The following is a 24302-nucleotide window of genomic DNA, read 5'->3' as shown; positions in this document are numbered from 1 at the left end:
GTATTTTGACAGCTTGGGATGGGGGAAGCCTCTATCAGTGCTGCTGCTCTGGTATGGTAGAGATGGGCAAAGCTGGCTTACAGCCACCTGCCTCGGGTTTCATTTGCAAGGTAGAGGTAGGGAATGAGCCAGAACATAGGCATGTTTGTTAGGTGGGAATCAGTTAAAGAGACAAGGAGGTACTTTGAACTGAACTAGGTGGTTTGGAGGCCCTGGAGGGAAAATGGTGTTTGCTCTCCAGGGTTGAGGCTGAGCAAAGCCACTGGTGCAGGATAGTGCCACTGCCTCTCCTGGACAGCCTGCAGGAGTATCAGCTGGAGGTCTTCACATGGACTGGAGAAGTCACCTGGCTTCAGTGTGCTAAAAGCCACTGTCTTCTGACAAAGTGGGGGTAGGACTGGGGTGCAGTGCTCCTGGTCCCTTTCCTCATGCCATAGCACTGCCCTTCATCTTCAGACTTCTAACAAAACCTACACTGAAAAGCAAAGCTAAACATTGCTCAGGGCATTGCAGTATGTTCCTAGATTGGTTGAAAATGAACATCCTTTCCCCAAAAACCTCCATAACAGCCATCAAAAAAAACCAGCTTCAAACTGAGCCTCCGCCAGAGGTTAATAACCACTAGAAAAGCAGGTACTAAAACCCTGATGGAAACAATGCAAAAGAAAGGAGAATGGAAAGGTAAGATGTGTTAGGGGTTTGATTATGCTTCACACATCCCCTAACATAAATCCAACTCTAGGAAAACTAACGGTAGAGAAACATTTCAGTAACCCCTTTAACTTTGAATCTCTGCAGCAGAAATACCATGGTGCTTTCATGTGTGCTTCAGAGGTGGGCTTATAAAACAGAAGAAAACACTATCTTCTAAACATAAAGCATGAATGTACCTTCAGTAACTGTGCATGTCTTACATTAACATAAGGGCAGATTTGCTACCTCTCCTCATATTATCATATTGAATAATATTCACAGAAGCCAATGGAACTACTTGTGAGTAAAATATTACTCAAAAAGGTAAGATTGTCAAAGCCAAATCATATGTAAATAATATCCTTCAAAGTCTGCTGAGCACGTCTCCTAGCCACAGAGCGCTAACGTTTTAATTACCAAAATATAAAAATTCTCACTGCAAAAGCCCAGGAGTCCAAAGTTTTTGAATTAAGTCCATAAAAAATAAATATATTAGGTTGAAAATTCTGGAAGGCTTTAAATAATGTATTCAGCTTCTTTTCTTTTTTGAGCATTCGAATGGCTCCAGTTGGTGCTGTCAAACCTTTAGCAGCAGCAGTGGTAGTGGAGACACGTTTTAATAGCAGCTGAAATTTTCTTGTAATCTCTTGGCTCTTAGGGGTCTGTGAAAACACAAATACATTGAGATGCAAAGCAACACTGTAAACTTGGACAACAACTTAGAAATTACAATTAACAAATTATTTTGCTTGCTCCTGTAAAGGAGACGTGTTGCCTTAGCAAGATCTTGATCAGCTTCCTTTGGAGCTGATTGATAGTCCATCCTGGACTATCTGTTAAGTTACTGGTTAAGCAGGGAATAAATACGGACCCTGTGCTTCCAGCACTTACACGGACTAGCTCACCAGAATAAACCTCTGTAAGTATTTTTGGAGGGCAAGGTGGGCTTTCCACAGAAAAACCAAGGTAACTGACCCAGAGCGCATGTTACTGAAATGACAAAGTAAATCTTCTTCACATTTACATTTGTGCTGATGAAAGAGGATGAATGACAGTGTAATCAAAACTTCACTCATTTTGTAGTAATTAATTTCTATTACTTTCTAAATGGTTGTGGGTTTGATGCTGACATTCTCAAAACCAATTTTGTGAAATGCTTACTGGTTCTTGTTACTAGTTGTAGTATTCTTTTATGTCTAGAAATACTCTTCTATTTTAAAGAAATGAAAGGTGCATTAAAAGGTAAAATATCCACCAAAATATCCATCCTAATGTCATCAGTGACCTCACCAAAATGCACTGCAGCCCATTAAATCATATGTTAAATTTTCTCTCTGGGCTTTAGACCTTCGATCTCTCAGATACCTGCTCCCCCTCAGTAGAGACAAAAGGGGTTATGCTGCTGAGCTGCACAGAGCCAGGCTGGGTACCTCAAAATGCAGCAGCTCCTTTAAAACTGGCAGTACAGTCTTTACCTAAGATGAGGAAATCTTCAATAATTAAAAAGGCAGAGAACTGATCACCGTACCACCACTAAAAGAGCCTCCTCCTTAAAGTTTTCTTTGACTAAGCAGTGTAGAAGATAACAAAAGTACCAACATGCAAAGTATTATTTATATCAAATGATTTGTACTGAATTGCATTCATAGGATGCTCAGATGCCATGGCAATGAACACAGCACAAAAGTCTAGATTAGATACTTCAAGTAGATGTTTGTGAATAATACTTCCATGTACAACACTGCTGCATGGAGCCTGAGCCATGCTTGCTCCTCCCCTCCCTGTTAACTCAGACCTCTCTGCAGCAAAGGCGAGACCTCAGCTTTGAATTCCTGTGCAAGTGTTGAGCCTGTTCAGATCTCACCAATGCCAATGAAACAGAATAGATCTCAGTACAGACACAGCTTGGGAACGTGGATTTAAATGGATGTTGGAGAAACACAGGAGCTGATTCTTCTGACTTTCCAAACACTGCAGTTGTCCCTGAAAGATGGAGCAGCCTTTTGTGGACTGGTTTGGGGAGAAGGGATATGAACTGCTGATGGTTTAGCACTTAGAAAAGCGAAAGGTGGACCTGCTGCCATAAGCAGTGTTCTTAAGGGTGAAGTCTGAAGAGGGAGCAGAGCTTTTAACTCAAATGGGGTGTCAGGGAAGACAGCATTCACATATTAAACCAAGACATTGAAGGTTTTAAATATCAGGTACTTTAGTACAGATACCCAAGGTTATGACAGTGAATAAGTTTGGGTTTTCAGCTTCATTTTTCCTGTAAAAAAAGGGTTTCTCTAAGCCATATCCCTAATCAGCATTGCCCATGTCTGGCAAGCTCACATTGAGCTAGGGGATAAATCTATCTAAGGTTGTTAACTGCTAGTTTACAAATCAAATTATGAAATTACCTGAAATAAACAGTCCACTCCAGTTTGGCAGTGACCATGAGCAGATTATTTTATTTCCTTGTTCTAATTTACAAGAGGAGTAAAAATAACTTAATAATAGTTTTTAGTTATTCAGCTTCATGCCATTGCAAATAACAGCGAGCAATGGAGGTTTGTACCAGGAGTCCCAGCTGACATGGGTGGGTGACAGCTAGGAGGGAGGAAAGAGGAAAGGAGCTCTGTTAGACTAGGTGGGGGACCCCCACAGAGCATTCAGGTATCAGAGTGCTCTACTTTTCTCTCCATTTTTTTTTGCCTCCAATCCCCAGAGCTGCACCCTCAGCCTGGCTCTGGAATATTGTGGCTGTAGTCTTGGGAGAGGAGGAAATATCACTGAAAAAATAAATCCATCACAAGTTTCCTGGAAAAGTCTGTGTATGCTTCTCCATGGAGAGACACTGTGGGGCTCAGGGACCTGCTGCTGGTTCTTCCTGGTGCAAGAGGAGGAGACGCTGTGCTGCTTATGATTTTTTTACACCCAGCACAATGTAGAAATGGCTCCGCACAACTCGGAAAGACACAGAGAGGGAAACCTGAAAAAAAGCCTGGCTTAGGAATGCAGGGAAAAGGCATCAATTCCCGAAATGTTTAACAAAAAAGTGAGAGTATAAAGACCATCATTAACATGGCTTGAAAGACAGGGTGTTAACGCAGTCAAAAGCTCTTGCTGGTCAGACCTGCCAGGACATCCCCAGCTACACACATGTATCAGCAGCTGGGAGGGTTTAACTCTGTTGACACAGGAGGAGAAAGTGGAGAGAAGGCACAGGAAGCATGGAGACCAGGAGCAAAAAAGAAAAAAGAGAGAAGGCAGGGAGAGAGAGGAAAGAAAGGAGGGAGAAAAAAGGGAAAAGGAGAAAGAGATAATAGCAAGGAGGGGGGAGAGAAGAAGAGAAATGGGGAAGGCAAGCGAGAGAGACTGTATTTCTATAATTACTGTGGATTGGCTCGGATTAAGGGCAACTAGCTATCTCTTGGTTTTTCCTTTTTATATAACAACTAATCTCCTCCTAATCTGTTATTATTAAATTATATTCCATTTTTAATTCATTCACAGATCATTGATGGCACAATTCGGACATCTGGACAGATAATTGAATAGAGATAATTTATGTAAATGAGGAACAGTTGTGTACAGAGTTGGGGGAAGGGAGATTTCGGCTCCTGAGACCGCTGACCTAATGAGGAGTCTCCAAAAGCTGCCCTTGCTCCCTGGGAGGACTCAGGTGTGAGGGGGGATCCTGGGGATATTTGGGTATTGTGTGCTAGATATCAACACACATACCAGTGGCCATCAAGCCCGAGCTGTCTCACTTGACCCGAGGGACCAACCTGTATTGAACATAATTTCTCCCAACGCTGAAGACACTGGTGAAATCAGCATCTGAAGATGCCCCTTGTCTCACAGGAAGAGACTGCCTCTGATCCAGACCTTTTGACCACCATGATTCGCAGCAAATCCCAAAGCTGCACTGATCCATCTGTGGGGCTGGGGCAGCAGCGCAGGAGATACCCCATCTCAGTTATCCCAGCTGGAGCCAGGCAGCCCAGGGAAAGGCCCTGGGTGATGGCGGTGATGGTCTTTCCCAGGGAGTGAACTTCCATCTCAGCCTGCTCGGGAGAGCTAGGTGCCCTGAGCCAGGAATGAGGGACAGAGCAGGCTTGGCTCAGTTGCAGACACATCAGGCTTCTAAAGTGACTGAGTGCCATTTTGTTATCTTGCAAAATTAGAATCTCTCAAAGCTAGACACCCAGCAGGACTGCTGGATGGATGAACACCAGCCAGCTGCCAAGCCTAGTGCCTTATGCAGGCCTGATCTTAACCCCTGGGAATATTTCTTACTCCTCAAAATGCCTCTGTGCTCTTTGATAGACATGGTCTAATCCCTTGTTGCTTGTCCTGAACCCTGATTTTGTGAATCAGGACAAATCTATGTAGCATTCAAAGAGAGCTTTCATGATCAAGGAAATAGCTAAGCACCACAGAAGATCTGGACTAAAGCACTGTGCTAGCAGCAACAGAGAAAAACTTCCTCCAAGTTTCTGCTTATTGTTGTCTACATAGGAACTATCAGAATGAGTGAATGGGCATCTGAAATCAAATAACACCCAGAGAGAGAACACAATGCAGCAACGCAATTCATTAGAATTGATGCATGGACACCTACAGCACAGGGAGTCTACATGGGGAGCATTCCCATTCTAGCCAGCAGGCTCTGGTCAATACGCTCAATAGAGCCTAGGGCACAGTTTGTCTTATCTTGAAATAGTTGTCCACACTGGGTTAGATTAACTGCCTGACTTTGTTGACAATTTTAATATTGACTACAAAAGTAGCCCATGACTAGCTCAGGTATAGGCATCTGAATTTAGGTGGGATGGATCCCACTCTAAGGAAGACAAGGTATTATTCTGCTTTTGCAGTAATGGAACAGCACAAAAGCATATTCCTCTGTTTCAAACAAAGGCAAAGTTTAAAAAGAAGTTTTTGTTCAGGGCTGTATTTTTCTGCTACATTTGGGTGCCACAGGTCTATGTGCTGAAGAAAGAAGCATAGAATCATAGTGGTTTGGGTTGGAAGGTGCCTGAAAGATCATCTAGTTCCAGCCCCCTGCCACAGGCAGGAACACCCTTTACTAGACATGATAGATAAATTTATCTTCCAAAGGGGGAAAGAATGTTAGATTCAATTGCCATGGCAAAAATCTTATTTCCATCACTCTATCATAACAGGAGGAATTTTGCTGAATTGTCTTAGCATCATGGAACTGTTAGAGAAAGGGAACACCACAGGTACATTCAGCATGTGCGAAAACTACTCACAAGATTTGTTTGTCAAAATAAATTCAGGTTGAATTGCCAAGGACATGATCCAAATGAAATGAAACTGGTTCAAGTGACCTTCTTGTCCAGTGTCAGAAGTACACTGAGCTTTGTTAGCTCTGTGGTCTATCTTGTTGATTAAACAGTTCCCTTTTCAGGTCTGTTCTTGAGGTTCTAATTAGCAAAATGAGAAATTGCCACAGGGAAAATGATTGTGAATTTTCAGATGGGAGTTGTCAGTGAGAATGAGAATGCAGCCAGATGACTGTAAATATTAGGCTCTGAGTGTAACTGTTAGGCTGGGACAGAAGTTCTCCAGCAAGTAGAGTTTAAATCTGCCCTTCTTCAAGTCTTCATAAGTGGCAGAGAAAGCAAACCAAGCTGTTTATTCTTGCCATTTGCAGATGATACTGAGTTGGAAGGATTTGTGCCTATCCTTGTGTGGGGAGAGAACCAGAATGCTGCAGCAAAGAGAACGTAGGTGGGAGTCTACTCAGCACGCTGTCATGGGGGGAAAATCCCAGAGCCAAAAACATGCCTGAGGGACAGACAGACAGACAGTGAGAACAGCTGGAAATAATAGTTTGGTGTGATCACAATGTATATTTGCAATATGACAAAACTCTAAAGAGGATTGAGGCAGCTCCATGCTCTGAAACGTGACACGGTGGAGCAGACCATTAACACTGTATTGTTCTAATGCTGCGTTAAGACTCAGATTTTCTGTGCAGTTTTGCACATTTGTTTTTTAAGGAAATACTGATGAACTAAACAAAGTCTAGAGAAGAGGAAAGAAAATGACTGGGAACTTGTGGGTTTGGTCTGTGAGCCATGCAGAGATGTGCCTGCCTTGCTTAAGTCACAACTAAAGGGAAGGGAGAAGTAACCCCTCAGCTACCAGAAAGGTAGAAAATCTGATGAGGAAGACTAAACATTTGGGCTAGTGATCTAGACATTTGGGCTAGATCACAGATCACCTACACACAGGATAAAGGTGAGCACTGAGAGGGGATGGATGACATTAAACTGCAGACGTTTCCCCAGAGTAACTGGTAGGACTGTGGGAGCTCTGTCATGGGGAGCATTTCATAGATTAGATGTTTTCAGTTGCCCTCTTACCAGTGGTAGCCACCAGTGCCAGACACAGGAGCTGTGCAATGCTGCTGACCCTTTGCAACCTTCATGATTGGCTCATACAGGTCCTGGTAACTCAATCCATTTGTCCTTATGACCATTAAACTATGTGGGTAACTGTTACTATAGACTGGTAAGAAGGGACTATTGCACTGTCCTGTTTCACTTAGTCATACTTTACAATATTATGCCATCTTTTCTGTTATAGTCGAAAAGCTTCTTAAGAAAGGGAGAATTGCTGTGTGTCCTAAACTTATCCAGTCTGGAGTAGTGTATTTCCTTTTCAAACTTACTCAGTAGCCAAACCTCCTTGACATTTATCTCTGTTTCATCTCCTGTTCCCCTCACTTCATCATGGATTTAGTCAACTGCATTTTCCCAAAGGAGCAGGTAGATTGTGATGAAAACGCAGACTCAGACATATGAGCCGCTCGTAGTCTGAGGAAATATGGAACCTTGGAATGCATCCACCTTTAATCCCAGGTATTGTGACCTTAAATCCAAGGCCCATCTGGCAAAGGGACTATGATCCTCTTGTGGTCTCTGTCTCATGACAAAAGAAAGGATGAAAGGGTTTGTGCTTCTCAGACAAGACAGGGGTGTGCAGAACATCAAGTGTGATACAAGGGTGTGGCACAAGCATCCTGGCCCGTATCAGAAATAGCATGGCCAGCAGAACCATCCCCCTGTACTATGCACTGGTGAGTCCACTCCTTTAATCCCATGTTGGGTTCTGAGCCCCTCACTAACAGGAAAGACATTGAGGTGCTGGAGTGGGTCCAGAAAAGGGCAACAAAGCTGGTGAAGGGCCTGGAGCACAAGTGTGGTGAGGAATGGCTGAGGGAACTGGGGTTATTTAGTCTGGAGGAAAGGAGGCTTAGGGGAGACTTCATCACTCTCTACAACTACCTCAAAGGAGGGTGTCAGTTTCTTCTCCCAGGTGGCAAGTGATAGGACAAGAGAAAACGGCCTCAAGTTGCTCCAGGGTAGGTTTAGACTGGACATTGGGAAAAATTTCTTCATTAAAAGGATTGCCAAGTATTGGAACAGGCTGCCCAGGGAAGTGGTTGGGTCACCATACCTGGAGGTATTTAAAGGACATGTAGATGTGGCCCTTAGAGACATAGTTTAGTGGTGCATTGGGCAGTGTTAGGTTTACAGTCAGGCTTTATGATCTTAAAGGTCTTTTCCAACCTAAGTGATCCTATGAATCTGTGATTCTGTTCTGTGAACGGGAACACATGCGGCCAAGGAAAGAAGGTGACAATGAACATACAGACTGACAATAGCTGGAAATAGAGAGAAAGGGGTAAGGAAAGATTTTCAGCCTTTAACTGGAACTCCATTACTTGAGGTGGATACGCATTCCATCCTTCTATATTTCTAGGCTCCCAAGATTTCCCCAAGGAAATGTTTCAGAAATAGATATTTCTATTAAGGTATATAGGCAGTTTATAGTAAGTCTTCAATTCATTGCTTAATTCAGATTTCCTAGCAGAGAGGAGCAATACCAGCAGTCAGGTTGGTTATCTGGTGGTGATAGGGAGGCAGACGCTCACAGCACTGTCGTAACTCTTCCAGCAGCGCTCAGTCAGTCATGGGTTGGCATGGTAGTGATCTGGGTGGCTTGTCCCTGCCATTTTTCTTCAGCCAGATCCCAGAAGATGGCAGGGACCCACACTTTGTCCATCTCAAAGGTTCAGTCATCTCTCAGGTCTCCATCATGTCATCATTCTTGGTTAGTAAGCATATGCTGGGGTGCAAGTGAGGAGAACATGTGTTCAGTGAACCCGTGGCACTTCCTCATGACTCCTCCCTCTCTGTGTACTTCCATCTCCAATATTGCTGAACGTTACAGGGTGGATGTCAGAAATTAAGAGATGAACTTTAAGAAACCAGGTCTGGAAGGGACCTGGAGAGGCTGCCTCTTCCTCCTCTCTGCCTCATGACATGACAGGCTATTCCTGTCTCATTCTTGACAGATGGACAAGCACCTAATTAATCTCTTCAGTAGCTCCCTTGCAGTTTCCACCCCCATGCCCTTTTCCTGAATTTTGTTCTTAATGTCTAACACAGATCTTTCTTACTATGACTTTCTGTGCACTTACTTGCCTGCCATGGGCACAGGGGACAAAGTTTTTCCTCTCCCTTCACCCTCTATCAGTAATCTTTCTTCAGGTCACACAACACCACTTCTTTCAGTTTTTCCTTGCAGGACATGTCTCAGGTATGTGACAATTATCATTGCTCTCCTTTAGACACCCTCCAATGGGTCCACATTGAGAGGCAATGCCAAAAGTGGGCTCAAAACACCAACTGAAGTCTCAGTTTCATCGATGCTGATTATAACGAAAAATAATTTCCAGAGGTCTTGACACCTGGGGTCTTATTTATCCCTTACAGTAAGAGATTTGTTTTTTTGCAACAGCATACTATTTTGACATGACATTCTAACCCCTAGTGTTTTTTTGGAAGAATTGCTGCCTAACAGGTTTATGCATTTCATTTTTTTTTCCTGTATCACTGATGTTCTTGCATGGTTTCTTACTGACTTTCATCTATATTTTTCAACCACTTTCCCAGTTTGCCCAGATGATTTTGAATGCTAAGCCTGTCCTTCAGTGTACTTAAAGTGTCTTTCAGGTCTGTGTCTTCCTGACGTGCTCACTCTCTCTTTGTCATCCATGTTGTTAATTAAATCAGTGAGCAGAACTAGACCCACAATAGATCTTTGTGGAGCTATTCTCAATACATTCTTTATTTTGATAGTAAACCACCACGGACTATTCACTAAACACAGTTTTTTAACTAATTTTCGTCTATCAACATAAAAAGGACATGGAACTGTTGGAACAAGTCCAGAGGAGGGCCACCAGGATGATCAGGGGACTGGAGCACCTCCCATATAAAGACAGGCTGAGGAAGCTGGGGCTGTTCAGCCTGGAGAAGAGAAGGCTGCGTGGAAACCTCATAGCAGCCTTCCAGTATCTGAAGGGGGCCTATAGGGAGCTGAGGAGGGACTCTTCTTTAGGGACTGTAGTGATAGGACAAGGGGTAACGGGTTAAAACTTAAACAGGGGAAGTTTAGATTGGATATAAGAAGGAAATTCTTTCCTGTTAGGGTGGTGAGGCACTGGAATGGGTTGCCCAGGGAGGTTGTGAATGCTCCATCCCTGGCAGTGTTCAAGACCAGGTTGGACGAGGCCTTGGGTGATATGATTTAGTGTGAGGTGTCCCTGCCCATGGCAGGGGGGTTGGAACTAAATGGTCTTAAGGTCCTTTCCAACTCTAACTATTCTATGAGTCTATGATTCCATGATTCTATCTAACAGTAGTTTCTGCTAATTTATATTTCCCTAGTTTACTTATAAAGATGACTTTTGAAATGGATGCTGAACGGCTTAGTGATGTAAAGATACACAATGTCTTCTGTTCTTTCCTTATCCACGGGACCTGTTGCATTGCAACAGCAAGAAACGAGAGTGACTGGAAGGGAGTGATCCTTGAAAAATCCACACAATGAAATTGATTGTCTCATTTTGCCTTTGATATCTAGTGATAACCTGGTGATTTATTCCAGAATTTTAATGGGAATTGGAATTAAGCTGATTGGTTCATAATTACCCATGGCCCTCTCCTTCACTTTTTAAAGAGCGGCGCCTGTGGTTTTCCCGTACTTCAGCACATCTCTACAGGTTCTGGAAGACAGCCACTACTGACTCTGAAACTACTGTAGCCAAATCGCTAAGTACCTACAATGAAGCTCATTACACCAAATAAATCTGAGTGCATCTAACTCTACCATACTCTTTCCTTACTTTATGCCAAGACCTTACCTCTTTACCACTGCTATTAGTTTCTTTAATACTATCCTCTGTCAATAATTTTCACTCCCTGTTGAGCAGTGATCCAATGTTTTGCTTAGTCTTCCTCATGCTAATGAATTTGCAGAATGATTTCTTGTTCCCTTTGATTATCTTGCTACTTGCAAACTTATTTTATGCTTGGCCTTTTGATTGTGTTCCTGCATGCCTCTGCTGTTCTTCTATACTCACTTTTTCTGCTCCAACCTACTGCTTATCTTCTGTATCCTTCCTGCCAGGTGTGAGGTAGTTGGGCCATTTGTGTACCAAGTAGGTTGATTTTAAAATGTTTTTTCTATTTTACGAAGAGGCTGCTCCTCCTGGAGCTGAGGAGGACAAAGTGGCTCAGGTAAATAAAGCTGGTGCTCCATGACCTTGCTGCTCTACCACCTTCCAGTGGAAGAAGAAAATTAAGAAGCAAGTTGCAGGTTTCAGATTGGCAATTGAATTAGAAGATGCCAGAGGCAGGGAAATACAGGAGAGCTCTTTTTCCCACAGTTGTGTTTTTTGTAAAGCAACTATTTTGAACATTATTAAAGTTCATAACCATAGCTCTTATAACATTTGTTTGAAGACAGTGTAAGCTGCAGCCTTGTACTCTGCAGCCTGAGTTGTTAGCCTGCTGCTCCAGCCTGGGTGAAGCTGGTTAGTCTGATCCTCAGTCAACTGACTAACAGTGCCAGTAGTGGGCAGGTTGAGGACGCGCGGGAGACCACAATGGTGTGCTGCAAGGAGGCCAGGCACTGCAAACAAGGCACCCAGGGACAACACCAGGGCCCCAGCATGCCCCTACACTGTGCCCCTGTCACCTCTCACTAGGCACCACCACCAAGCCCTCCTCCAGCATCCTACCTCAACAAAGCCCTGAGGGCTAAGTGCATGGGCAGAGGGCCTGGGAGGATGCCCGGGTGAGGTCCTCACTGCCCCGTCACATCATCTTGCCAGTGCTGCCCCATGCCCACGTCTTCTCCAACTTACAACACCAGTGTCTTTGCCCCTTTATGCCCTCTCTTCTGCCCTGACAACAGGTCCTCCTCTTCCTCCTCCTGGTACCCTGGGTGTCTATGCAGACAGTCCCCCTCCCTGTGCTCCTCATTAACACCCCTCCAACCCAGCAGGCACAGACACCACCAGCAGCTCCTTTCCCCTCCAATCCCCTCCCCTTCCCTTCCATAATCTATCTACATATTAAAATGAGTTTGTCCCTGATTTACATGAGTAAGAAGGGATGTAATAATGAGGACGTAGATTAGAAGATTTAGCACAATCGTTTGTGTAGATTGTGTCCCATCAAAGGGCAGCTCTGACGAGCCGAGATTAAGGAGCAAACAGCTGCCGCTGGAATTCAGTCCATTTGTTTGTTTGCTGTTTTCTCTCTTGACTCCAGCAAACAGTCTCATTAACATGCAAGTGATTTGCCCCTTAAGCCTTTTCCTGTTTATTATTGGGGGAGTTGCTGACGAGGGCTTTGTAGAGTCCCTGGCCCAGTTCTGAGAGATCGACGTGCAAATCAAGATTAAAATGGGAAGTAATTAAAAACAATGAAGGAGCCAGGACACCTTGGTCCCCTCTTTTGAGGGGTCATAAAGTTAGAGCACTGGGAGAAGGTGTGGGGCAGGGGGAAAAGGAGCAATACCACCATGTCTGTGTGCCCTGGTGGGTCCCTTTCAGCTGCAGCACTGTGTTCTCCCTTTCTCCTGCTCTCCCATACTTCCCCCTCTGCCTCCCCCCTCCTCAAAATGTCTGTCTGTCTACTAGACTCATTTACACCCTTTGCTTCAATGGCCTCAATTGACAGCACGTTCCATATGGCCCCTGTCTGCTACACACTTCGGCCTCGGGACGCTGGGCAGCACATCCTGCACCGGTCACTGCCTTCTCATGTGCGGCCTCTAGCCCAGGGCTGTCTGTGCCCCCATAGCAGTGGTGTCCCCATCCAGCATCATGATCCCACCAACAGACCCTGCAGTCATCAGCGTGCACGGTGGGTGAGGGACTGGGGCATGCAGGGATCATGCAGTGGCCACACTCAAAGGCATGGACGGTGATGCACCAAGGGCTCCTAATGCAGTGGTCTCCTGGAGCAGCCCCGGTTGTGAAGGGCAGCTCAGGTCACTGGAACAACAACAAATCAGCAGTCTGTCTTTCAGCAGCATTCAGATTCAGCTGGGTAACTGCCACAGCCTTGGGGGAATGCTGCTGGTGAGAGCAGAGGGACAGCAATGGTGTGCTCATCCACTGGCTCCCCAGGTCCAGTGCACCCTATCTGCCACTGGTTAGGGATGCTAAAACTGTGAGGAACAGCACGAAGGATTTCCTAGGCTGAGAGAGAGACTGACACATAAATCCTCTGCAAATCAAGCAGCCCTTTCTTTTCATTTACCAGAGCGCCTCCTGTATTCCCTGCAAGACAACTAAAAATATAATGAAGCCTAGAAACTTGCCCTGGGAAGCAGTAATGGTTATTAAGTGTGTATCTACACAGACAAGCAGGGACATATGTGGGTTTGCTGTGGCTGGCAGTCGGCTCCATCCTGGCAGTGTGGAGATGTGCTGGAGCGTCTCCACACGCAGCCTCATGTCTTGGTCACCCTCAAGGCTCCCAGCTTGGACAGAGCTGCTGCTGGACCCAAGAACGCAGCAAGCTTGCACCTTGCTGAGCAGACTGGCACACACATGTACACATACCCTCAGTGCCAGGGTGAGGCTGCTCACAAGGTACTAAGACACAGCACTGAGTGGTTACAAAATTTGTGACCTTCTTCCATGGTTTTCTTAAGTGCCTGGTGCTGTGCACCTTTCAATGGGGCCCAGCAAGAGCTGAGCATAGGAGCCTGCTCTAGGCCAGCCCAAAACCCCAGGCTGGGAGAAGTGGCCGTAGTTTTCAGTGAGGCTACACAGTTATCACTGAAGTTTCATGCATGACCAGGGGGAAACTGCAGCACTGCAGATTGCATTGCAGACTGCATTGTAATGGAGAGGTGTAGGAGAACCATGGGGCGTGTTGTAAGTAGTTTCTAACCTGACTGCTTTATTTTTGTAATCTTGGGGGTAGAGCTGCACAGAGGGCTGGTCAGGAAGAGCTCACTTTTCACTTTGCTCTAGTTAGCCGTCAGGTCCAGAGAAGGTCACAGCTTTCATAGGACTGACTGTTCAGAGCAGCAGTGTCTTCCCCTCAAACTGCTTCTGCCACTTGTCAGGGCAATGCAGCAAAGAACAACCAAACCAAAATGCGGCTACCTCAATGTTATGGCATTGTGCTAAGCAGACAAGGTGGTGGTCATGATCCTAGCACTGCGTACAGACAGGCAGGTTGTTGTGAATTCCCTGATGTTGTTCTGTTGGCCAAAACAATTGGTGACATAGTGATGGCTTTTGCTTTTTCAGACTCAGAAAATGGCATGGCTTCATTGCTCACCCAGCTTCTTTTCGTGTTTGTTATGACAGTGCAAAGGAGAGGAGAGCGGTTTCCCAGCGGGGGCACAGCCTGCAGGACAGCAGTCTGGTACAGCCGGAGCGGCCAGGAAAGTTCAAACGGCGTCAGGGGTAGGAACAAGCATCTTTGTTTTTCTGCCTCGTGCCTGAAGAGCTGCTGAATTCCTCTGATCTACCCTGGTGCTGCCCGTGCACTTCCTCCTCCTCCTCTCCAGGAGGTACCTCCCAGCCAGTGCCTGGGCTCCAGTTGCTCACCTAAGAGGTGGCCATGAGTGGTCCCAGCCAGGACCATGGCTTCCCCCAGAGGCAGTGCTTGCTCAGCCATGCAGCCCCATCGACTGGGAGGTCTCCAGGCAGCCCCAGCAGCGGCAGCAGCAGCAGCCCACGAGCAATAACGCTGCCTGTCTCAGCACGATTTTTTGACCTGTAACAGCTCAGCCCTGTTGCGATTGATTTTCAGTGGATCATTGAAAGCTGCTCCATCAGTCTGGCCTGAACAGACTTCTACTCCCTGCTTCTGCGCTGTGTTTTTTTCCTCTTCATTTTCCACAAAGATAAAGTTTTGGCTTATAACGGGATAAGAGTTCTGTGGCTGGGCACTTAACCTCATAAACACCTGCACCCTCTTTGCTCAAACACAGCACAAGTCAAAGCAACAGCTGCTTCCTTGAATGGAGAACAGATCTGGAGAACATCTCACTCCCAGACGAGAAGAGTTCTGAGTGATTAAGAAGGCAGCTGATAACAGCTGATAACAGCTTATAACAGCTTAGTCAACCTTGATATAAGTCATTTGAGTGCTCCAGCTCTAAATGGGAATGAGCCTGAGAAATCAGTGTGTATCTGCAGCTTGCTGCTGTTCACCTGCAGCTCATGTCATCATTTGTGACACCACCACACAGAGTATCCCTCCCAAGCTGGTCCTTGGGGATATGCTGATGGACACCAAAGAGCAGGACCAGTGCTTCAGCCAAAGGAACACCTGTGATGGAGAGTGGGGTCTGGAAGAAAAACACCCCAAAACTGAGGGAAGTAAGGATATTGGAATGGTTCCTGATTTCTCAAAAAAGAGCAATCCCCCCAGGGCAGTCTAGAGATCACCCTGAGATGAAAGGTGCAGGAAAAGCTCTGGAAGGTGGTGGCTTTGCAAGGGGTACAGGGGGGACACCGAAACCCCCAGTGTCTCCTGGGCTCCTGCATTATGTGTGCAGTAGGGTCCCTGCCCAGGCCTCCTGCTGTGGTAATAAGCACTTGACTGAGAACAGGGCAGGTGAAAAAAACAAGAGGGGCCTCGTGGGCCAGGCTGCAGCATGTGGCACCGTGTGAGCTGGGAAGGTGGGGGGCTCTAATCCCCCGGGGCCAGGCCAGCTGCCAGGATCCGGCTTGTTCCCAGCATGGCAGCACCGCAGCCCTGCTCTCGTCACCGGGGGCTTGTGCTCCAAACAGCTACAGGCACAGAACTGCCACGTTTGATGTGCACCTTCTCTTGAGAGGTCCAGGGGGCTTTTGGGACCTGCACACTTAGCAGGGTCAAGGGGACAGGCTGAATCTCCTACCTTGCCCCTCTAGCTGGGCTATTGTTTTCCTCTCTGTCAGGAATAAAATATAAAATCATTCTTCCAGGTACAGCAGAGGAATTTTAAATCAAAGCCATTTCAATTCAGGCAGCTTCTTGTTTCAGAGCCAGGAGATCCAACTCACCCTCCACTGCACTCTTCTTCTCTTGACTATGAACATTGTCACATTACTATTGTTACTATGTCATAGATTGACATCTTATATTGCTGTTTGTTATCTGGGGATTCTGCTTTAATCTTGACGATTGCTAATGTAGTGTAAATCCAGCACACTGGGTGATAATCTGGCTACATTAAAAAAGAAAAGTACTTTCTAGGCATAATTAAAACCTTTCACTTTAATATTGTGCACAATAATTTTACTATGAAACTGCACGTCCCTCTGCCCTCCTTCACCACTGCTCAGAGAGGTACTGTGCTCTGTTTGTGTTTAAATAAAGCTGGCACTTGCTGGGATTTAGGATTCAGGATCTGGCCCCCACTGCAGCATAGAGCAGTTCACATCTTGCATCTGAAAGCTGGCAGTAGCCCTGCTCCCTCCCTGGCCTCAGCAGAAACGTTTCCCCTCTGCCAAACAGAGCTCTGGAAGATGAGGGGCTGGTTTGGGTTGTGTTAGTTCCACAGGAGAATTAATGCAATATGACTCACTTTTATAGGTAGCAATTAATACCTGCTGAAACTCTGCTTTCCATCCACGTATGTCTTCACACCAGTAAGTAGGTGTGCTCAGAAACTGAGGTGGGCCTGGGTCAGTGAACACGGGGTGTGTTTCAGTTCCCCTTCTTAGAGAGACATTAAAAGCATATGACTGCAGAAAGCACGGCAAAACAGGGAGAGAAAACAGAGAGGGAGAGATGATGCATTAAGGCAAGATGGTACAAGTACGAAGCAAAAGAAGTATCCCCACCCTAAACCCACTCCGTGGCTCTTTGCAGGCTGGGGCTCCCAAGCATCTCCTGGGGGCTGCCCCACGCTTTTGGGGGCAGAAAATCCCCTCTCACCCCATGGCCCCTCCACCACGTTGGCGCAGCAGCAGGCCCGGGGTCGGGGTGCCGCGCGAGGGGCGGGCGCCCGGGTGTCGGTGGCGCGGCGTCCGGGAATGCGCCGCTGATCCTAACCAAGTTTGCCAGCCATGCTTTTCTCATGGCTCCCGCACAATGGCCTGTTTTCTGCCCACCTGCCGATTATGCTTAATTAGGCGAAGAGTTGATTAATTTGAGGTAATTGACAGCTAATTACAGGCCTGAAGGCTCATTAACTTGACGTGCTGTCGGAGGGAATCGGCTGGAGGGGGTCAGGTGATGTGCAGCCCCGCTCCGGTGCCCACTCACCTGGGCAGCCTGGGGACGGGGACAAGAAAGAACACCCTGGTAGGACCCGGGCTGCTATGGGCCTACGGCCATAGGTGCTCACGGAGGACAAACACCCCCAGAAGGTACACAGCATGAGGGATGCTGTGGGGTGGGAGGGCTCCCTGCAGGAATAAAGCGGGGAGAGGGGGTCTGGAGGTCAGTCATGGGGTGGGGGGCTCACAGAGAAAGAAAACAGCAGGTAGGAGGAGAGGGGGATGTGAGCAGCCCAAGGCTGTAGCTCCCCATAGGCTTGTCCAGCAGTCACCATCACGCCCATGGCTGCAGTGGGGGTCCATGGCAGTGGAGGGGTGCCACAGCTCCATCATCCCAACAGGAACCTGCAGCAGCTGCTGGCAGGCTGCAAACACCCGTGCTCACCATACGGCCAGTCATTGCAAGGCATTGTTAGTCATTCGTGTTTACATCAGAGAACACAACCACTGAAAACAGGGAATTTTTTTGAATAAAACTTCTCTCAGTTGCTCTTTACCGCATGAAAATCATGAGACAGCAAGATAGCTTTTTACCCAACATCCTACAGTCTCTCCCACCAGAGAATTCAGGCATGTCCTCCGGATTTACTATATGCCTTGCTGCTGTCTAATTATGTCAGGCAAGACATGGCCAAAGAAATGTACTTGGAAGGTCACAAAGGGCTGGGCAAGATTTGTGATGGCTTCTTCTTGCTGTGGGAGTGCTCATAAACTGGGGTGGGCCTGGGCCAGTGAACAGGCTTAGACTCCCCCTTAGACTCCATTGTTTGTAAGTCATGCCCCAGATATGGTACATCATGGATTATTAACTGATTATTATGGTACAACTGATTATTAACCTTGGTTCAGGATGCAGTGGGAAGCCAGAGCAGAAAGTGGCAGAGAGATTGAATTAAAAGCTGTGCCTGTGAGCAGAGTGACTACAGGAAACACAATAGCTGGACTGTCCTAGCAGCCACAGGCTTCATACCAAGACACTTTCCACTGCTACTGGTAATGAAAGCTTGGATAACTGAAGTGGAAGGAATGGGATCTCCTGGCAAAATTGCAGATAGCTCTTCCTGGGTGCCCATATGCAGCATAAACCACAGTTTGACCTGATGGTCACTGAGGCTCTTCAGCCAAAGGAAGCTGCATCAAAACTGCAGCCTTCTTGGACACTTCACCCATTGGCATCCTCCCTCTGCCTTACTGTGGCCTTATTCTGCCTGTGGCTCCTCTGAAACCACTGCAGTCCTCACATTCTTGGTGTGATCAGAAGGGATGAAAAATAGTTAGAGGTGTCTCATATGCATATTGCTGACAGTGGTTTTTAGAAATGTGACTAAACCACTTGCTTTGACATGCTGCTACTGCATTCCACAGCTAACTTATACACTGCCCTTTATCCCTTTGAAGCTTCATTTTCTGTGCTCTCTTGTTTAAATTTCATGGAGTTGGGTAAAGATGACTGGTCTCTATGGCAATCATTATTTAATACCCTTCTCCCATTTATTGTTCCTGCTTTCTACCCTAAAGACACCCAGCCTTGCTGGTGATTCATGGTATGGAGGCCAAATAGACGCATGTGACAAATAAATTTTGCTCACCTGCTCAGAACCTTTCCCGTGTCTGTCTCTTTCAGGAGAAGGTGTCTATAATTTAAGTTGTATTTGAGAGGAGAACACCCCAACAACTTTTATTATGGCATTTATCACTTCGCACCTGGGAGAGGAGTTATTTGGAGGAGCCCAGACAGGTAGTTTCCTCGTTTTTCTCTCTAGATCCATTGTTGAAATTGGCTAAACCTTGACCATTTCTCATCTTGACTATTACAAGGCAGTTGCCTTCTAGTGTAAATACAAAGACTATACATTGGTGCAATATTAAGCATTCAGCATAGCTCTGTACTACCTAGTAGTGACTTTCTTCATCTCTTCTGTGTTGACACAGATCCCACCAATAGTGTATGACAGTGTCATAAACAGGGATACATTTAACCACATACATTTCCTGTAAGATTGCATAATGTTATTGTCAGTTTACACATGGAGCAGTGGAATCCAGGTAGATTAAGTGGTTGCCCGCATTTAACAGGGTGTCTGAGGTAGATCCTGATAGGAAAAGCACATTCTCTGTGTTTTAACTCACTGAGCCTTTAGAGCAGTCTCTGGCTACAGAAAGCCTCACCCATCAAGCACCACCCAGTTATGCTGAATGCCTTTCTGAAGAAGAAATGTTTTGCGGGGACCATGTCTCTTCTGAGGCCTAAGCTTGAGGAAAACTTCTTTTTTGATACTGATTATTTGCCTGAATTCCCAAGTCATCACTCGAGGCCAGAAGCCCCACTCAGTTGAGTCAAGAACTCCTTCTGTCTATAAGGACATTGCTGAATCTGGGTTTAGGGAGTTAGTTCTAGTAGCAGGACATTTTACACAGGTGTAAATCTCTGGGTAGGCAGCAACAGATACGATCCTCAAGGGAGTGGTAAGCAGCCTCACTAAGACTGTCATATTAGATCTGTGGATCAGGATAGTGTAGGATCATTCATTTCAGAGGTGGTTCATCATGTTTTGACTTCATCTGATGTCACTTCAGCCAGAGAGATTAGTTATTGGTATAAGTTCATGACAAGTTATTGGTGTTTGAACATGGGTCTCTTGGACATCCAGAATTTCATTATGTTTAGGCCATCTGATCTAGTTGAGGATGTCCTTGCTCATTGCAGGGGGATTGGAGTAGATGACCTTTGAGGGTCCCTTCCAACCCAAACTATTCCATGATTCTATTCTATGATTCTATCTCCTTTCTGTACTAAGTCTGTGGATGCTGGAATAAGAAAAAAAAAAGAATTGGAGAAGACACCAGTACTTAAAGAGAGGTGCAGAATACCAGTAGTCTGTTTTACAGCAGTGGAAGTGCAAGTATTTCCTACACACAAGCTTTCTAAATAAGTTAACAGAATGGAAATTATTGCTGAGATGAAGGATGGGCTAACCTGTTTGAATTTAAGTTGCTTTTTATCTCAGAATTTTGGCTTTGGAATCCTCTGGCTCTTGGGAATCCAAAGAAGAGGGGAAGGTTTAGGCAAATAGTTTGTCTGTGGGAGGCAACTTTACCATTTTTGAAAAACAATACAGACTTCCAGCATGCTGGAGTGTTTCAGAAAGTCTCCAGATTTAAAGGAAGAGACAAAGATAATCCTGCTTCTGATCATTAGCTAAGCAGTTGCAAGGATGAAGTTACTGATGCCCATGCCAGCATAAAATATCTCAGCTATCACCGAAGCACTCATTTATGTTTCCTGCATGAGAACTGTGCCGAGATGTGGACTGATGACATGGCTTGTTCCTTCTGGGATACCTTTTCCTTTGCTCTCCTCTTTGGACATAGCTTGGGCCATCTAATAAGGAATAGTATTTGATCTAAAATACTAAGATTTTCTTGAATTTTCATCTGTTCTTCTCCAGCTTGGCAGATACAAGCTGTTGTTCAACACTAACGTATCCGGAGCCCATGTCCAGTCACAGACGCCTACCTCATAACTGCATTTGCAGCCAAAGCTGTGTCTGAACCTACCCACAACACTACTTGTAATCAGTGACATTTTTAAAAGCAACTTGCCAATTCTCCAATGTCTTCATTTATTTCAGGTATCTCTGTGGTGTGAGATAGTACAAGCAGACAAGAGGACTGCTCTGAGCCCAAGGAGTATGAATGTCTGGAGGGAGGGTTTCTTAGGTCTGAGCTTTCTAAAATACTTACAGCTCTTTTTCTTACCTAAGATAATTTCTTCTGCAACATATGGAGGGAGTGACCATCAAAAATAAGCTCTTTCTAGTGAGTCTGGGTCATTTATTTTCAGATACACAGGGTCCGTGTGACTAAACACAAGGCTGTGATGCCAACAACAGCAGCTTGATGAAGTGTTGCTTTAAAATCCAGGTCATAACTACTATGTATGTATATATGCCAATGTTTGTACATGTGTATGTTGGCATCTACTTTACAGAGGCTGGAATGACAACTCTCCCAGGTCAATGAGAAGGCTGGTAGTGCCATGGCTGAATTTTAGGTCAAGATCCTGGCCAACAGCTTCAAAACCTGCCACAAATATCCTTATCCCATGGTTACATCAACCAGGCCAACTTCCCAGTTCTGAAGTTCAAATAAAGGTATTTTTCAGGTGCTGCCTGTGTAAGTGGCATAGCTCCCAATCACCAGCAAAACAGCCCATATTTTAAACCTCAGCCTTGAATGAGACCTCAGGATCGAAATTCTACACTTCCAACTCAAATGCAGTACATGATGCACAAATTACTGATACACATGCTTAACTTAATGTGCCTGAGAATTCAGTGAGCAGAAGAGTGTACACAGGTGCACAGACTTTTCATATCATTTCAAACATATTTCATCTTGAAGAGCTTTCAGGTAACTATTCACTATCAATATCTGGGTTTCAGAAGAGAAGCTGCCTGATCGATTGCCTTGCTCAGGAGTAAGGGGATTACTGCAATTATCTTGTTTGCCAGAAAAAGAAGAACATTTATCTAATTTTAGGTTAGCAGAAGAAATAGCAATTGTGAAATTTATCATTAGTCCAAATGTATTTATATTTTGCTGATGAAAAGGCGTTGAATGACTGACCTTTGCAGTAGTATTTTGCCCAGTATTTCTGCAGGAATTTTATATTAAATTTTCCAGAAAATGCTGGAATTTTTCCAGGTATTTGACCAACCTAAGAACAAACCACCTTATTCTTATGTGTCCTGCATTTTAACATTTAGAAGAGAGAACTGAAAGCCATCAGGTTCCGTGCTGTAGAAAATAATGAATACTTTTGAACACTTTGCTCACGTGAGACTGTTTATGCTCATGCACAGCAGTGCTGACTTGTTGCAAACTTGTTTGAAATAAGCTGAAGGGTCCCAAGAGGCATCTCATATCTAATTTGTTTGAAGGTGCTGAAAGTGTAAACCATAGTCATCAAAGAGAAACCTTTCTTTTTAGATAAGCACGTCACCAGGAGGACTAGTTTCCTGGAGCCCATGAGAACGGTTGGTTACCTTGGAAAGGGCAAGCCACTAAGTGAGTTTCTCCTTCTTAGGATCCACCTCTCTGTACATCCAAGTACCCAAAATGCAGGGTGAAGAGGGCACTTTGATAATGTGGGACTGGCAGGGGGGGAACAAATGATCTGCCATCCAACAGCAGAAGTCATGTGCAAGCAGATGATGCCTGTGCATCATCTTTTGACTAATGCACTGACAGTACCTCCTGCAGATCTGGAGGAGAGAGTCTGAGGACAGGAGTACGGGGACAGCTGATTCAGAGTACCTATCCACACCTCCTCCCAATAAAGGTATTTTGAAGTCGCGCAGGTGCTACACATTAAAAGACATCAGATACTCACCCCTTTGAAGTCCAGATCCTGTTTACTTTGGTGTAACTCCGAGCTGGGATTTATAACCAATTTAGCAAGACATCTCAGAATTTATAGAGGTTGATTATTTTGGCATTAGTTTGATGACTGATCTCCAATCCAATACTGAGACTAAATTAATTTACCTATCTGGTAAGATAGCGTTCTTTTTGTTATCTTCCCTCAGTAATACTTATAGCTTACATATGTATATAAATATGTATGTAGCTTATTCGGATGTGTCATTTTTGTTCCATATTAGTTGAAGACTTTTATGAACATTATAATAAAAGCCATGTACAAATTTTCTCCTAATAGTTCTTCAGTAGGCAATAACAATTGCCCAGAATGGATATTACCAGGCAAAAAGCCTGACTGGATTCACTTAAGAAGTTAATGATTTCCACATTTGTTTCACTGACAGTACATTTGGCTTGTCAAGTATACAGCATTCTGCCTGTACATTAAAGTTTTGAGGACAGGAGCTTGTGACAAAGAGATATGTATTCATTCACCACACGGAAAATTACAAATATTACCTTTTTTTTACCACAGACAATAATTTTGTTAAGTTACAAAAACTAGAAAGCTGCCTCGAGATTAGAGAAAAGGAATGGTGCCATTGATCATAGAAAAGGAAAAAGGCAAATTTAGAGTTCTCAGGAATATCTATTGCCAGTAAAAATAACAGAATAAAAAAATGGGGAAAATAATCACTAACCCCCTAAGGATAAGAAAACACGTATCAGCACTAAGGATTTGTAAAAACAAAACTGTGCTGGAGAAACCTGACTGCTTTTTAAAATAGAATTATAAAATTAGTTGATGAAGGGAACATGATGGATTTGATACCTTTGGATTTTAGTAAAGATTTGATACATAAATCCTACTCCAGATGAATTGAAACTGGCATGGCTACACCACCACATGGAATGAAAAGTTGGCTGCAGACCCATAAATAAAGGATAATGATGCATAGAAGGGTATTGTGTTGGAGGGAGAGGTCTCCCTCCCTCCCAGAGATCAGCAGTCAGTTCTGTCTTATTTAGCACTTCTTGACATGACACCTTCTGCTTGGAAATCAGGAAATTTTGTTAAATGAGTGAAATGTATTTCACTCATTTAACCAGCTGAGAATAAAATGGGATCCCAGTAAAATTTCAAGTATTAGCCAAACCACAGTATCCAGTCATGAGGAGGTCCCTACAAAACACCGGATGAGAATCACTGCAAGAGAAACCAATGAGGTGGGAATTTGCAGTGGAGGACAGCAGAAAATAGTTGGAGCATCTGAGTATCAGAGCTGCAGTTCATCCTGGTATGGAAAGACCAGAAGGCTTTTGCAGTGTCTGTGTCCCACATATGCCCTCAGCAAGTGCCCGGGTAGGTTTTGGCCGTGTAGCTGATAGGGGAGCTCCTGGAGTCTCCTACTGGATGCTGGAGACAAAACTGCAGTAAAGATTTTTCTCCCCAGAAACAACCAGTGTGGATACGTGCAGTGAAGTTAGCCTGGCTTAGGAGGAAGGCTTTAAATGGATCCCTGTTAATTTTTTTTTATTTTATTTTTTTTTTATGTAAAACCAGGAAAGA

The sequence above is a fragment of the Pezoporus occidentalis genome, unplaced genomic scaffold, assembly GCF_034315485.1.
Source record: "Pezoporus occidentalis ecotype Australia unplaced genomic scaffold, CSIRO_AGI_Poc_V1 ctg108, whole genome shotgun sequence".
Classification (NCBI taxonomy): Eukaryota; Metazoa; Chordata; class Aves; order Psittaciformes; family Psittacidae; genus Pezoporus; species Pezoporus occidentalis.
Note: the sequence above shows the minus strand (reverse complement) of the source record.